Raw genomic sequence first — 14,274 nt, 5'->3', positions numbered from 1 at the left:
GGGTTCGGACCTAAATCTACCCACCCACCCATATATAAGTGATCTTTCCCACATTCAACAAGAGCCCCCAGAGACAGTACACCACTATTGGGCCAGATTCCTCCTTGTAATGAGCAAGGTTAAGGACTGTCGCGAGGAAGACGCAATTTCATTCTTTTGCAAAAATTGCACGGACAGGGGAATCCTCAACGCCATAAGTCGCCGTGACATAGCACACTTCGCTGACTTGGCGGCCATAGTACGGAAGTACTGTGCGATGGAAAGCGCCTGGAAAACCCAAACAAAATTTTGGGATCCTCCGGCTCTCACAAAACCCCCCGTCCGAACTAAAAGGGTGTACTCTCGTAAGTCACCCGATCCAATTACAAAGAAACAAAAGCCCACTACAGGGCGCGGAACCGTATTGGAGGGATGGCTTAATGGGCCATGCAAAATTCACAGTACAGCGGATACCATGCCAACACACAGCCTTAGAGCATGTTGGGTACTCCGGCAGGTGGCCAAGAGCGGTGAGGATCTCCTCATCAACAATACCGCAGAGCACCATCCCGTGGAAAACAGCAATACAGTATTGACAGTCTTCGAGACCTTCGCCTCAAATAATAGGCGTAAGCGAGCACTCCGCAGCCTTGCCGAAGTCTGCCACGTGGCAGCAATAAATCCATGGAGTGATACGGCTATCACCTTCAATGCCAGTGATGAACCTAAATTCCGAACAGCCCGAGCACCAGCCGCCTTGGTCCTTAGTCCAATTGTGGACGGCTTCCGGCTTACTAAAGTGCTCATGGACGGCGGCAGCGGATTAAACCTCATCTATGAGGAGACTCTTCGAAAAATGGAAATAGACAAAAGCCGCATTGAGCAAAGCAGCACGACCTTCAGAGGAATCATCCCTAGTCGGGAGGCACGATGTGCTGGGAAAATCACACTAGATGTGGTATTCGGCACGCCGGAGAATTATAGGTCCGAAGAAATCACATTCCAAGTGGCCCCGTTCAATAGCGGATACCACGCCCTTCTAGGGCGGGAGGCATTCACGATCTTCCAAGCTATACCCCATTACGGGTACATGAAGCTCAAAATGCCCGGGCCCAATGGAATCATCACTCTAGCTAGTGATCCGGACATAGCACTCCGCGCCGAAAATAAAACAGCCGCACTGGCCCTCGAGGCGTTATCCGAAGCCCTCGCGGCCGAAGAATTAACTGCGCTGCGCTCCACAGTGGACAGGGACGACGTGATACTCGACAAAAGATCCAAGTCCACCTCTTTTAAACCAGCGGATGAAATAGTCAAATTCCAAGTCCATCCAACGGACCCTACAAAAACAGCATCCATCGGGGTACAGTTAAACCCCACAGTAGACGCCGCGCTACGGGAGTTCTTGCGCGCGAATTGGGACATCTTCGCCTGGCATCCTTCAGACATGCCAGGAATCCCACGCAGGCTGGCCGAGCATAGCCTTAACATTCTAAAGGGATTCAAGCCGGTCAAGCAAACTCTTCGGCGCTTCTCTGAGCCTAAGCGACAAGCCATGGGAGAGGAGCTAGCCAAGTTACTGGAGGCCGGATTCATTCAAGAAATAAAACATCCGGACTGGCTAGCAAACCTGGTGATGGTACCAAAGAAGGACAAATCCTGGCGCCTATGTGTCAACTTCAAGGACCTTAACAAGGCTTGCCCCAAGGATCCCTTCCCCCTCCCTCGCATCGATCAAATTATCGACGCTACCGCAGGACACGACTCATTGTGTTTCCTCGACGCATACTCCGGATACCATCAAATTAAGACGGCGGAGTCCAATCAAGCCGCAACGACATTTATCACTCCATACGGCCCCTTCTGTTTTAAAACCATGCCTTTCGGGCTCAAAAATGCCGGTGCAACCTATCAACGCATGATTCAGACATGCTTGGAGACATAGATCGGCAAAACAGTGGAGGCATACATAGATGATGTGGTCATTAAAACCAGACACGTCGAATCCTTAATAGACGACTTGAGGCTCACGTTCGACAATCTCCGAACATACGACATTAAGCTCAATTCGGAAAAATGCGTCTTCGGCGTGCCCGCCGGAAAGCTCTTAGGCTTCATCGTCTCCAACAGAGGAATCGAAGCAAATCCGGCTAAAATCCAAGCTCTGTCACAGTTGGCCATCCCAACAGACCTCAAGCAAATCCAGAACCTAACTGGATGCGTGGTTGCCTTAAGCTGCTTCATCTCCTGATTAGGAGAAAAGGCACTGCCTCTTTATCGCCTTCTTCGACGCACCGAACACTTCGAGTGGACGGATGCGGCCACGGCCGGATTAGAAGAAATAAAAGCCGTTTTGGCCACAAACCCAATCTTGGCCGCGCCAAATGTCGGCGAACCAATGCTGTTATATATAGCGGCAACACACCAAGTTGTAAGCGCAGTGCTCGTCGTCGAACGAGAGACGGACGAACATAAGTTCCCGCTTCAAAAGTCGGTATACTATGTATCCACTGTCCTCACTCCATGCAAATCACGGTACCCACATTATCAAAAGATAGCATACGCAGTCTTCATGGCATCACGGAAACTACGACATTACTTTCAAGAGTGTTCAATTATGGTGGCCTCTGAAGTACCACTCAACGACATAATAAACAACCGCGAGGTCACGGGCCGGATTGCTAAATGGGTTATCGAGCTCCTCCCGTTCGACATAATATACAAACCACGGCGAGCCATTAAGTCACAAGTACTGGCTGATTTCGTCGCCGAATAGACAGAAGCCGAACTCCCTAAAGAGTACGGCGTGTACTCCAATTGGATCATGCACTTTGACGGCTCTAAAATGCTGGCTGGTCTGGGGGCTGGCGTCGTCCTAACATCCCCCACCGAAGATACAGTCCAATACGTACTCCAAATACTATACACAGACTCCAACAACGCAGCAGAATATGAGGCCCTGTTACATGGTCTCCGGATGGCAGTCTCCATGGGCATTCAACGCCTGGAGGTGCGTGGGGACTCGAACCTCGCAATATCTCAAATAAATGGAGACTTCGATGCCAAGGATCCGAAAATGGCGGCTTATCGCAACGCCGTCCTCAAAATGTCAGCTCAGTTCGAGGGGCTTGAATTCCACCATGTGGTCCGGGAAAACAATCAGGCGGCGGATATCCTCGCCCGCATCGGCGCTAAGCGCGACCCTGTCCCACCTAATATCTTCTTGGAAAGGCTGTTTAAGCCATCCGTGGTATGGGAAGGAGAGACCGGTAACAATAGTCCGGACCCGGCCACAACGCCAGACACCGAACACTCTGACATAATCGGAGGCTCTGCCACCGAAATAACACCTTTGGCCCACGTGATTATGGTCGTCATCCCCCCGTGGACAGAACCCTTCTTGGCTTACCTAACTAGGCAGGAACTACCTGAGGACCCAAACGAGGCACGTTGCATTGTGCGACGGTCTAAAGCCTACAAGGTCCACGAGGGAGAGCTTTATAAGAAAAGCGCTACCGTAGTCCTTCAAAGGTGCATCTCTGAAGAGGAAGGACGGCAACTTTTGGCAGAAATTCATGCTGGACTTGGCGGCCACCACGCCGCAGCTCGGGCCCTTGTAAGCAAGGCCTTCCGTATAGGTTTTTATGGGCCGACAGCCCGGGCAGACGCACAGGACCTCGTTCAACGTTGCGTCGGTTGCCAGCTTTTCACAAACCAAAGCCATATGCCACCTACCGCTCTCCAAACAATACCCATCACTTGGACCTTTGCGGTCTGGGGGCTTGATATGGTCGGACCCCTTAAAGGGGGAAGCCATAAGAAAAAATACCTATTGGTCATGGTGGACAAATTCACCAAATGGATAGAAGCCAAACCAGTTAAAACGACCGAATACGGACCAGTGATAGACTTCATATCCGGGGTTGTACACCGTTATGGCGTTCCCCACAGCATCATCACCGATAACGGTTTGAACTTTACAGCCGACGAGGTAAAACTTTGGTGCAGCAACATGGGCATCAAGCTCGATTATGCTTCTGTCTATCACCCGCAAACTAACGGTCAAGTCGAGCGAGCAAATGGTCTTCTCATGAGCGGCATTAAACCCAGATTAGTGCGATCCTTGAAGGAATCCGATACGCACTGGGTAGAGGAGCCCGACTCCGTACTATGGGGGCTGCGGACCACGCCGAATCGCACTACCGGATACACACCGTTTTTTATGGTGTACGGCGCAGAGGCGGTGCTGCCCTGCGACAAAATTCATGACTCACCTAGAGTGCGCATGTATGAAGAGAAAGAAGCTGAGCTTGATCGGCAGGACAGTTTTGACGCCCTGGAGGAGGAGCGTGACGTGGCAAAAGCCCGTTCCGCATTCTATCAGCAACAGGCTCGAAGGTATCAAAGCAGAGAAGTACGAGCCAAAACTTATAACGTTGGCGAACTCGTTCTACGCCTACCGAAGAAGAAAAAAGAACAAGCTCAAGCCCAAATGGGTAGGTCCCTTCGTTATTGACCAAGTTCTGACCGGTGGAGCGTACCGTCTGCGGGATGCATCGGACAATCGACTCGAGCCAAACCCATGGAACGCAGCCAGACTCCGAAGGTTCTACGCCTAGTGCCGAACTCTATGTTTGTCTCCTTACCTCTGTCAATTTTTTATATATTCGTTATCGATCTTTTCTTTCTTCCCTTTTTTCTTCAAGGCCTTAAAAGGCTAAAATGTGTCTTGGCTACACAATCTTGATGTGCTAGCCGCGCTCATGATACCTGGGGGCTTCTTATACAGAAGCTTAATATAGCTACGTTCTGGGCTCTAGGCCCCACACATGTGTTACTTTTCACATGTACCTTTCTTCGCCATTATATGCATCGATATGACTTAAGTTTTGGCCAAGCTGGGTTGCCTGGCTCTTGTGTTTATGCCCTACGTTCCCGTTAATTCGGCTAGGGCATAAGGGGAGCACCTCTGTGATTGTTACTGCCGGGTCAGCCGGATGTGTACCTCAGACTGGGTGAAGCCGAAAGCTAGCGTTCTTAAGGGAATATTCGGTCGGTGAACAAAAGACGATTTTTATCTATTGTACCACATGCCCCCAGATGTTTATATCCTGCGTCTCTTTTCGCAGTTCGGGCATGCACATTAATGCATGCGTACCCAGGGAAAGGAACCCTTAACGGAACTATTCTCCCTGGAAGATGTTTCTTACTATTCATGTAATATAACATAGCTAGTTGGGTACTTGTCTGTTCAAGCACTTATGACCCCTATGCCTGGTTTCCATGCATACCCCGGTTTTTACATAACTGAGCGGGTATTCAGATACACTCCGGACTGTCGGGTCCGGAGGTCGAAGCGAAAAGGTCCGCCATGAAAAATGATTTACAATCCGGCTAGGGACAATATATGTCACTTGAAGTACACAGTCACTTAGACTGACTAAATTCTTCTTCTATACCATCCAACAGGCTGTCTAGCCTACAGTCCCGTCGGGAATACTTTGCGGCTAATTCTACCTGGTCATAAACCAAATTGACGGGGATCTCTTTCCCATGAGGCCCCACAGGTCCGACCTCGGCCATGTGGTTCGGGTCAGCCTTGGTATATCGCGTCTTCACCATGGCCCAGGCTTCCCTTGCACCTTGTCGGCAGGCTGATATCTTCCATAATCGTAAGCACCGCCGCGCTCCCTTAAGCTTTTCTATGAGCTCTCTCATGCCTCCTGGCAGGGAGGCGGATGGCCACAAGGCTTGGGCAACGCCCTGCATCACCTACCGTACCTGTTCGTGCAGTTGTGAGAGCTCTGGCAGAAGATCGCCTGTAGACCTGGGCATCTCCTCCGCGGGACGACCCGTCAGCATACCTATAGATATAACTCTGTCAGCCGATTTCTTCACCGAACTCTTTAAAAGTTCGTTCAAGCACTTACTGAAAATGCCGCGTCGAAGCCTCTTATTCTCCTTTACGGAGTCAGCAAGCTGGGCTCGAACATCTTTCAGTTCAACGCCCAGCCGGGTATTGGCGTCTTGGAGATCGTTTTTCTCCCGCCTAACCCATGTAAGCACGCGCTCACCGGCCTTTAGCTGTCGGTTAGCATGTTGCTCATCCCCTCGCACGACCTCCGGATTCACTCTGGAGTCATCTGCAAAATCTATTGTTAGATTTGCACGCATGCCGCATACTACCTGGAACATGACATTCTTTGCAATGGAAACAAGTGTTACCAGATGGGGCCTTCTCGGACTCCTTCACTGCGGCAACTGCGGCCTGAAGCTGGGCTTTGCACTCCTCCAGCTCCCGAGACAAATGGGTATTCTTCTCCGTAAGAACCTATGCAAACAATGATCCTTAAATCAGTTGTGCCAACTGTTTCAAGTCTTAGGGGCTACTGATATACATAATTATTAGATTTTCTTACCCATATATCCTTTACATACTGGTCCGTGGCTCTGGCAAGACCATTCTGAGCAGCTCGGATGTACGCGTCTCCTGAGTTGAAGGCATCAAACGCCTCTTGGGAGAAACAAGCGTCGCAGAGTACGGCCCGGCGACGCCTATGATTCATGGCGTATCCACTTCGGAATTCGTAGCGGACAGCCTATCCGCATCCTCTGTAGGAGGAACATCTGGCGTTGGCCCCATGTCAGCGTCCGCCTCTAAGTCCGGCTCTGGAGCCCGACTGGTGGAGGCGTGGCCGGCAACCTCTCCAGATATAGTCCGGCGAGCGTTTTTCCTACTAGGAAACATGGGCGTTATTATATTTTAAAAGCTGACAACCACGGAGCGGGGTTATTTTTCATACCTCTGCGACGGCGTCTCAGTCCTGACCGCCTTCCTTTTAAGCCTACCCGGCTTTGGTGCCCCTTGTTGGTGAGTCACTGCGGGTTCGGCATGTCGTCCCGAGGGCCTTCCTTGTAAGACACCATATGTGTGCGGTAGGTGAAGTGCAGAAAAAGGGATCCTTCTTGGAAGTTAGGACTCCAGTTTTACTTACATGCGATGCGGGGAGTAGTCCCGGATAATCGGCTATGATGGCCACCATGGCACCGTCGCAGCTTAATTGGTAGAACTTCCTGTCAATAAGCTCCACAAATGTGTCCGGATCTTCTCCGAGTCCAGGGTCGAAGGCCCGGTCAGGGTCCTCCGGTTGTGGAGGCGGGCTGTGGACCCCCTACAGCTTTTCGCAGTTCCTGCTATGAAATGGCAAGGTAAATACTTATGACAAAGAATGCGGGAAGGCTTGGAGTAAAAAGTAGCAGCTCACCCAGCTTGGAGGGTTGTACATGGAGAATCCATCCCGTGGCTTAATGCTGATGAACTCCTCTTCCTCTCCTTTATACAAATCGGACAGAATTTTTGCTAGAGCAGCGACTGAGTCCGGTCCCTTATGACCGCAGCGGGTGGCGTCGTCTTCTCCGTTGAAGTGCCACATGGGTTGCCCCCGATATTGGAGTGGCTGCACCCCCCGCATTATACATATTGACATGACCTCGATTACTGTCAGTCCTGACTAGGCCAGCGTCTGTATCCGACCCATCAGGTAAAGGACTTCCCCGTTATCTTCCTCCTGGGGGCTCCGAGGGCGCCAGCTGCGGCGTTTCTTCAAGTGAGCGTTGTCGAACTCAGGAAGGCCCATCCGAATAGGGTCCGGAAGGGGGACGTCCTTCATATAAAACCACTCCGAAGGCCAGTCTTCAGATGTCTTCTTCGGAGTACCGGACAGGTATGCGGTCCCGGCGATGCGCCATATTTCGGCTCCGCCCACTTGATATATTGACCCCTCGTGTGTCCGGGGTACGAGGCAGAATAGCCTCTTCCATAGCTCGAAATGAGCTTCGCAGCCCAAAAACAGCTCGCAAAGGGCGACGTAGCCAGCGATGTGTAATATGGAGGCGGGAGTAAAGTTATGCAGCTGGAGGCTGTAGAACTCCAGGAGCCCGCGGAGGAACTGATGGATTGGAAATCCGAGCCCCCTTAATAAGTAAGGGACAAGGCATACCCGCTCCCCCATGGATGGGTTGGGAAAGCTCTCCGCTTGCTCCCCGCCGTTGTAGGTGGCGAGTTCGGCTCGAACGGGGACCATATACGCTGGAGGGAGGAATCCCTGGGTCTGTAACTCTACCAATTGGCTGTGAGGGATGGAGCACTTCTTCCAATTGCCTGGCTTAGGGCTACGGGAGCGAGAGGAGGAGCTGCGATGGCCGGCCGTGATGGGATGGACCTTTCCGGGCGCGCTCCGATGGATACTCGTTGTGGGAGGATGGTGTGATCTGGATCTGAGGATCCCCGTCTCTTTAAATAGATGATTTACTTACATGGTTAGGGTGGCAAGTGTAAAAATGCCCCGACTTCTCGCATTCGCTCGACACGTGGAGGACAGCCATTATTAGGCGCAGAAGCCAAGGAGTGCAACATTCATGGGAAGACGGACACTACTCAACAGGCACTCAGAATTTGGAGGAGAACCCGCCTTGCAATGCCGAAGACAATCTGCGTGCCGGACTCATCGTCATTGAAGCCTGGTTCGGGGGCTACTGAGGGAGTCCTGGATTAGGGGGTCCTCGGACAGCCGGACTGTTGGACTATGAAGATACAAGATTGAAGACTTCGTCCCGTGTCCGGGTGGGACTCTCCTTGGCGTGGAAGGCAAGCTTGGCAATACGGATATGTAGATCTCCTCCCTTGTAACCGACTCTGTCTAACCCTAGCCCCCTCCGGTGTCTATATAAACCGGAGGGTTTAGTCCGTAGGACAACAACAATCATACCATAGGCTAGCTTCTAGGGTTTAGCCTCTACGATCTCGTGGTAGATCAACTCTTGTAATACTTATATCATCAAGATCAATCAAGCAGGAAGTAGGGTATTACCTCCATCGAGAGGGCCCGAACCTGGGTAAACATCGTGTCCCCCGCCTCCTGTTACCATCCGCCTTAGACGTATATTTCGGGACCCCCTACCCGAGATCCACCGGTTTTGACACCGACAGATAGACTCAGCCACTGTACACCTTTCCACCTCCTGTGTGCCACTGTGGCAACCCCTTTTTCTATAAAAGGAGGCCCAAGGCGTACGGTAGAAGGATTCAGATCTTTTGAACAAGTCACAAAGAACACTCAAATATACACCAAAGCAGGACTAGGGTACTACGCATCCTCGCGGCCCGAACCAGGGTAAACGATCTTTGTGCTGGCTCCTAGACCCGCTCTTTGCACAACCTCGCGCCCGCCAACCGTAGAAGGGATTCTAGTGATCCCATAGGGGTCATTTTCCATCGACAGATATACATACAAACAGAAATGTTTTTCTGGGATTCACCGTGTGGGATGTACATACAAACAGAAATGATTGGGTTTCGATGCCTCGCCCGATCGCACATGAGCTCATTTCCCCCCAGCCTGTGTCCCAGGAGGGCCTATCCCCGACGATTTCTGGGTCATGTGGGAAGGACCCCCCTATCGTCCACACTCACTTGGCGACGGTTCCAAATGCCGTCGTGGAAAGGGGTTAAAAACCGTTTGTATAGCACCGACGCGTACCAGTGAGAGTAGGAACAGGAAGCAAAAAAGAGAGGTGAATATGATATATGTGTAATTAAACACTTTTCTGTGCAACTTAACCATGTAACAAAACCAACTTTGCCTGGATGTGTGCAAATAAACACAAGGGATTAGTGGCAAGTAGCAAAATAGACTGGATGTAGTGTCCGTGCAAAATAGTCATAAGCATGCGATGTACACACTCCATATAATGATATTTTGATACATGTTTCCATACATAAGTGTGTTATTTCATGCCAACGCACGAGTATTCAACTAGATTTAGCTTCCGTAGATTAGGAATAGATCGGGAATAAGGTGACATTGTCGAATTGTTTTTGTACCATTTGAGACAACAATACGACGACATGGAACAATAAACTGAAAAGATGAATGATGTATGGACAAAGAAGGTGATGGACAACACGAGGGGAAAGAATAGGAAGAAGAAGATGGTTGCATTTGTGTTGTGGTCGAACATCGCGTGCAATGCGCTGGTTCATGGGGAGGAAAATAAGTATTGTTTACAATTCATTTGTTGGCCCGCAGCAACGCACGACAGTCTACTTGTTTTATACTTTTGCTAAAAAAATACTCCCTCCCTCCCCCCATTATAGCTAGACCTGCAAATCCGACCCCTCAAACACCCGAAACGCGACAGGGTGCGTCTACGGACAGTGACTAGTGAGGCCTCAAATTTGCTCCTTTGCATCCGAGTCTATGATATTTCATCTGTTGGGAAACGTAGCATGCAATTTCAAAAAAATTCCAACGCTCGCGCAAGATCTGTCTAGGAGATGCATAGGAATGAGAGGGGGAGAGTGTGTCCATGTACCCTCGTAGACCGAAAGCGGAAGCATTTGACAACGCGGTTGATGTAGTCAAACTTCTTCTCGTTCTGACCGATCAAGCACCGAACATACGACACCTCCGAGTTCTGCACACGTTCAGCTTGATGACGTCCCTCGAACTCTTGATCCAGCATAGTGTCGAGGGAGAGTTTCATCAGCACGGTGGTGTGGTGACGGTGATGGTGAAGTGATCCGCGCAGGGCTTCGCCTAAGCACTACGACAATATGACCGGAGGCGTAAACTGTGGAGGGGGGCGCCGCACACGGCTAACAACTGTTGATGTGTGTTCTAGCGGTGCCCCCTCCCCTCATATATATAGGTTGGAGGGGAGGAGAGGCAGCCAAGGGGGCGCCCCAAGTAGGAGGAATCCTACTTGGGCGCCTCCCCATTCGGCCTCCCCCCTTCCATATTCATCTGGAGGGGGAAGGAAGGAGGAGGGAGGAGAGAAGGAAGGGGGAGGCCGAATTGCTCCCCTTCCTTTCTCTCTTCCCCTCTTTCCTTCCCCCCTTATTTTGGCCTACATGGGGCGCACCAGCCCCCTAGGGGCTGGTATGTCCCCTTCTTGGCCCATTAGGCCCATGTAGTTGCCGGGGGGATGTCCGGAACCCCTTCCGGTGACCCGATATGTATCCGGTACCCCCGGAACACTTCCGGTGTCCGAATATCATCGTCCAATATATGAATATTTACCTCTCGACCATTTCGAGACTCCTCGTCATGTCTGTGACCTCATCCGGGACTCCGAACAACATTCGGTCACAAAATCACATAACTCATATAATACAAAATCGTCATCGAACGTTAAGCGTGCGGACCCTACGGGTTCGAGAACTATGTAGACATGACCGAGACACCTCTCCGGTCAATAAGCAACAGCGGAACCTAGATGCTCATATTGGTTCCCACATATTCTACGAAGATCTTTGTCGGTCGTACCGTAATGACAACATACGTTATTCCCTTTGTCATCGGTATGTTACTTGCCCGAGATTCGATAGTCGGCATCTTCATACCTAGTTCAATCTCGTTACTGGTAAGTCTCTTTACTCGTTCCGTAATACATCATCCCGTAACTAACTCATTAGTCACATTGCTTGCAAGGCTTACCATGATGTGTATTACCGATAGGGCCCAGAGATACCTCTCCGATACTCGGAGTGACAAATCCTAATCTCGATCTATGCCAACCCAACAAACACCTTTGGAGATACCTGTAGAGAATCTTTATAATCACCCAGTTATGTTGTGACATTTGATAGCACACAAGGTATTCCTCCGCTATCCGGGAGTTGCATAATCTCATAGTCAAAGGAATATGTATATGACATGAAGAAAGCAATAGCAAAAAACTTAACGATCATTATGCTAAGCTAACGGATGGGTCTTGTCCATCACATCATTCTCGTAATGATGTGATCCCGTTCATCAAATGACAACACATGCCTATGGCTAGGAAACTTAACCATCTTTGATTAACGAGCTAGTCTAGTAGAGGCTTACTAGGGACACGGTGTTTTGTCTATGTATCCACACATGTATCAAGTTTCCGGTTAATACAATTCTAGCATGAGTAATAAACATTTATCATGATATAAGGAAATATAAAATAACAACTTTATTAGTGCCTCTAGGTCATATCTCCTTAAGTCTCCCACTTGCACTAGAGTCAATAATCCACTTCACATCATCATGTGTTTTAACACCAATAATTCACATCTTTATGTGATTAACACCCATAGTTCACATCGCCATGTGACCAACACCCAAAGGGTTTACTAGTCAATAATTTAGTTCCCATCGTTATGTGATTAACACCAAAGAGTACTAAGGTGTGATTATGTTTTGCTTGTGAGAGAAGTTCAGTCAACGAGTCTGCCACATTCAGATCCGTATGTATTTTGAAAATTTCTATGTCTGCAATGCTCTGCATGGAGCTACTCTAGCTAATTGCTCCCACTTTCAATATGTATCTAGATCAAGACTTAGAGTCATCCAGATCGGTGTCAAAGCTTGCATCATCGTAACTCTTTACGACGAACTCTTTATCACCTCCATAACCGAGAAATATTTCCTTAGTCCTCTTTAGGTACCTAAGGATAATTTTGACCGTTGTCCAGTGATCTACTCCTAGATCACTATTGTGCCCCCTTGCCAAACTCATGGCAAGGCACACAACAGGTCTGGTACACAGCATGGCATACTTTATAGAACCTATGACTGAGGCATAGGGAATGACTTTCATTCTCTCTCTATATTCTGCCGTGGTCGGGTTTTGAGTCTTACTCAACTTCACACCTTGTAACACAGGCAAGAACCCTTTCTTTGACTGATCCATTTTGAACTGCTTCGAAAACTTTATATGGTATGTGCTTTGTGAAAGTCCTATTAAGCGTCTTGATCTCTCTCTATAGATCTTGATGCCTAATATAAAACAGCTTCGCCGAGGTCTTTCTTTGAAAAACTCCTTTCAAACACTCCTTTATGCTTTCTAGAAAATTCTACATCATTTCCGATCAACAATATGTCATTCACATATACTTATCAGAAAGGCTGTAGTGCTCCCACTCACTTTCTTGTAAATACAGGCTTCACCGCAAGTCTGTATAAAACTATATGCTTTGATCAACTCATCTAAGTGTGTATTCCAACTCCGAGAAGCTTGCACTAGTCCATAGATGGATCGCTAGAGCTTGCACATTTTGTCAGCACCTTTAGGATGGACATATCCTTCTGGTTGTATCATATACAACTCTTCTTTAATAAATCCATTAAGGAATGCAGTTTTTGACATCCATTTGCCAGATTTCATAATATATAAAATGTGGCAATTGCTAACATGGTTCGGACAGACTTAAGCATCGCTACGGGTGAGAAAATCTCATCGTAGTCAACCCCTTGAACCTGTCGAAAACCTTTCGCGACAAGTCGAGCTTTGTAGATAGTAGCACTACTATCAGTGTCTATCTTCCTATTGAAGATCCATTTATTTTCAATGGCTTTCCGATCATCGGGCAACTCCACCAAAATCCACACTTTGTTCTCATACATGGATCCTATCTCAGATTTCATCGCCTCAAGCCATTTATCGGAATCTGGGCTCATCATAGGTTCTTCATAGTTCTTAGGTTCGCCTTGGTCTAGTAACATGACTTCTAGAATAGGACTACCGCACCACTCTGGTGCGGATCGTGCTCTGGTTGACCTACGAGGTTCAGTAGTAACTTGATCTGAAGTTTCATGATCATCATCATTAGCTTCCTCTCTAGAGGGTGTAAGCATCACTAGAACGGTTTTTTGTGATGAGCTACTTTCCAATTCAAGAGAAGGTACAATTACCTCATCAAGTTCTACTTTCCTCCCACTCACTTCTTTCGAGAGAAACTCCTTCTCTAGAAAGGACGAGGGCAGTGTAGCCCGTTAGTCGCATCAGAGTGGTGCCCATCCCGGGTTCTGGACAGCGGGGGAGAAGTGAGAAGTGTTATGACCAGCACATTAGGACATAACACTGTGGGCTGGACAATTTGGTATCAGGTAGCTCAGTTCCGATCATGTCTTCGCCGCCGCCCATCCCGTCGCTTCCGCTGCCGACCGTCACCACCGCGCCAATGGCCTTCTCCACCGCGCCGCTGCCCTCCCCGTCCGTGCCGCTGGTCGCATCGTCCGGCGCCGCCGCCACCCAGATGACGGCGCCCTCCACCGCACCACCGGCCGCCACCTACACTCCGGAGGAGATCACCGAGGTCCTCAACGATCTCGTCGCCGCCGTCCAGGGGATACGGCTATACCTAGCCGGCCCCTACGGGCCGCCGCCGCGACCGGGCCAGCCGCCCGGCCGTGGTATTCGGCACCCGCGGCGCCGACCGGGCCTCTACACCACCACTGGCCGCTTCAGCCGCCGCCCGCC

This window comes from Triticum aestivum, chromosome 3D, assembly GCF_018294505.1.
Source record: "Triticum aestivum cultivar Chinese Spring chromosome 3D, IWGSC CS RefSeq v2.1, whole genome shotgun sequence".
NCBI classification, from domain to species: domain Eukaryota; kingdom Viridiplantae; phylum Streptophyta; class Magnoliopsida; order Poales; family Poaceae; genus Triticum; species Triticum aestivum.
Note: the sequence above shows the minus strand (reverse complement) of the source record.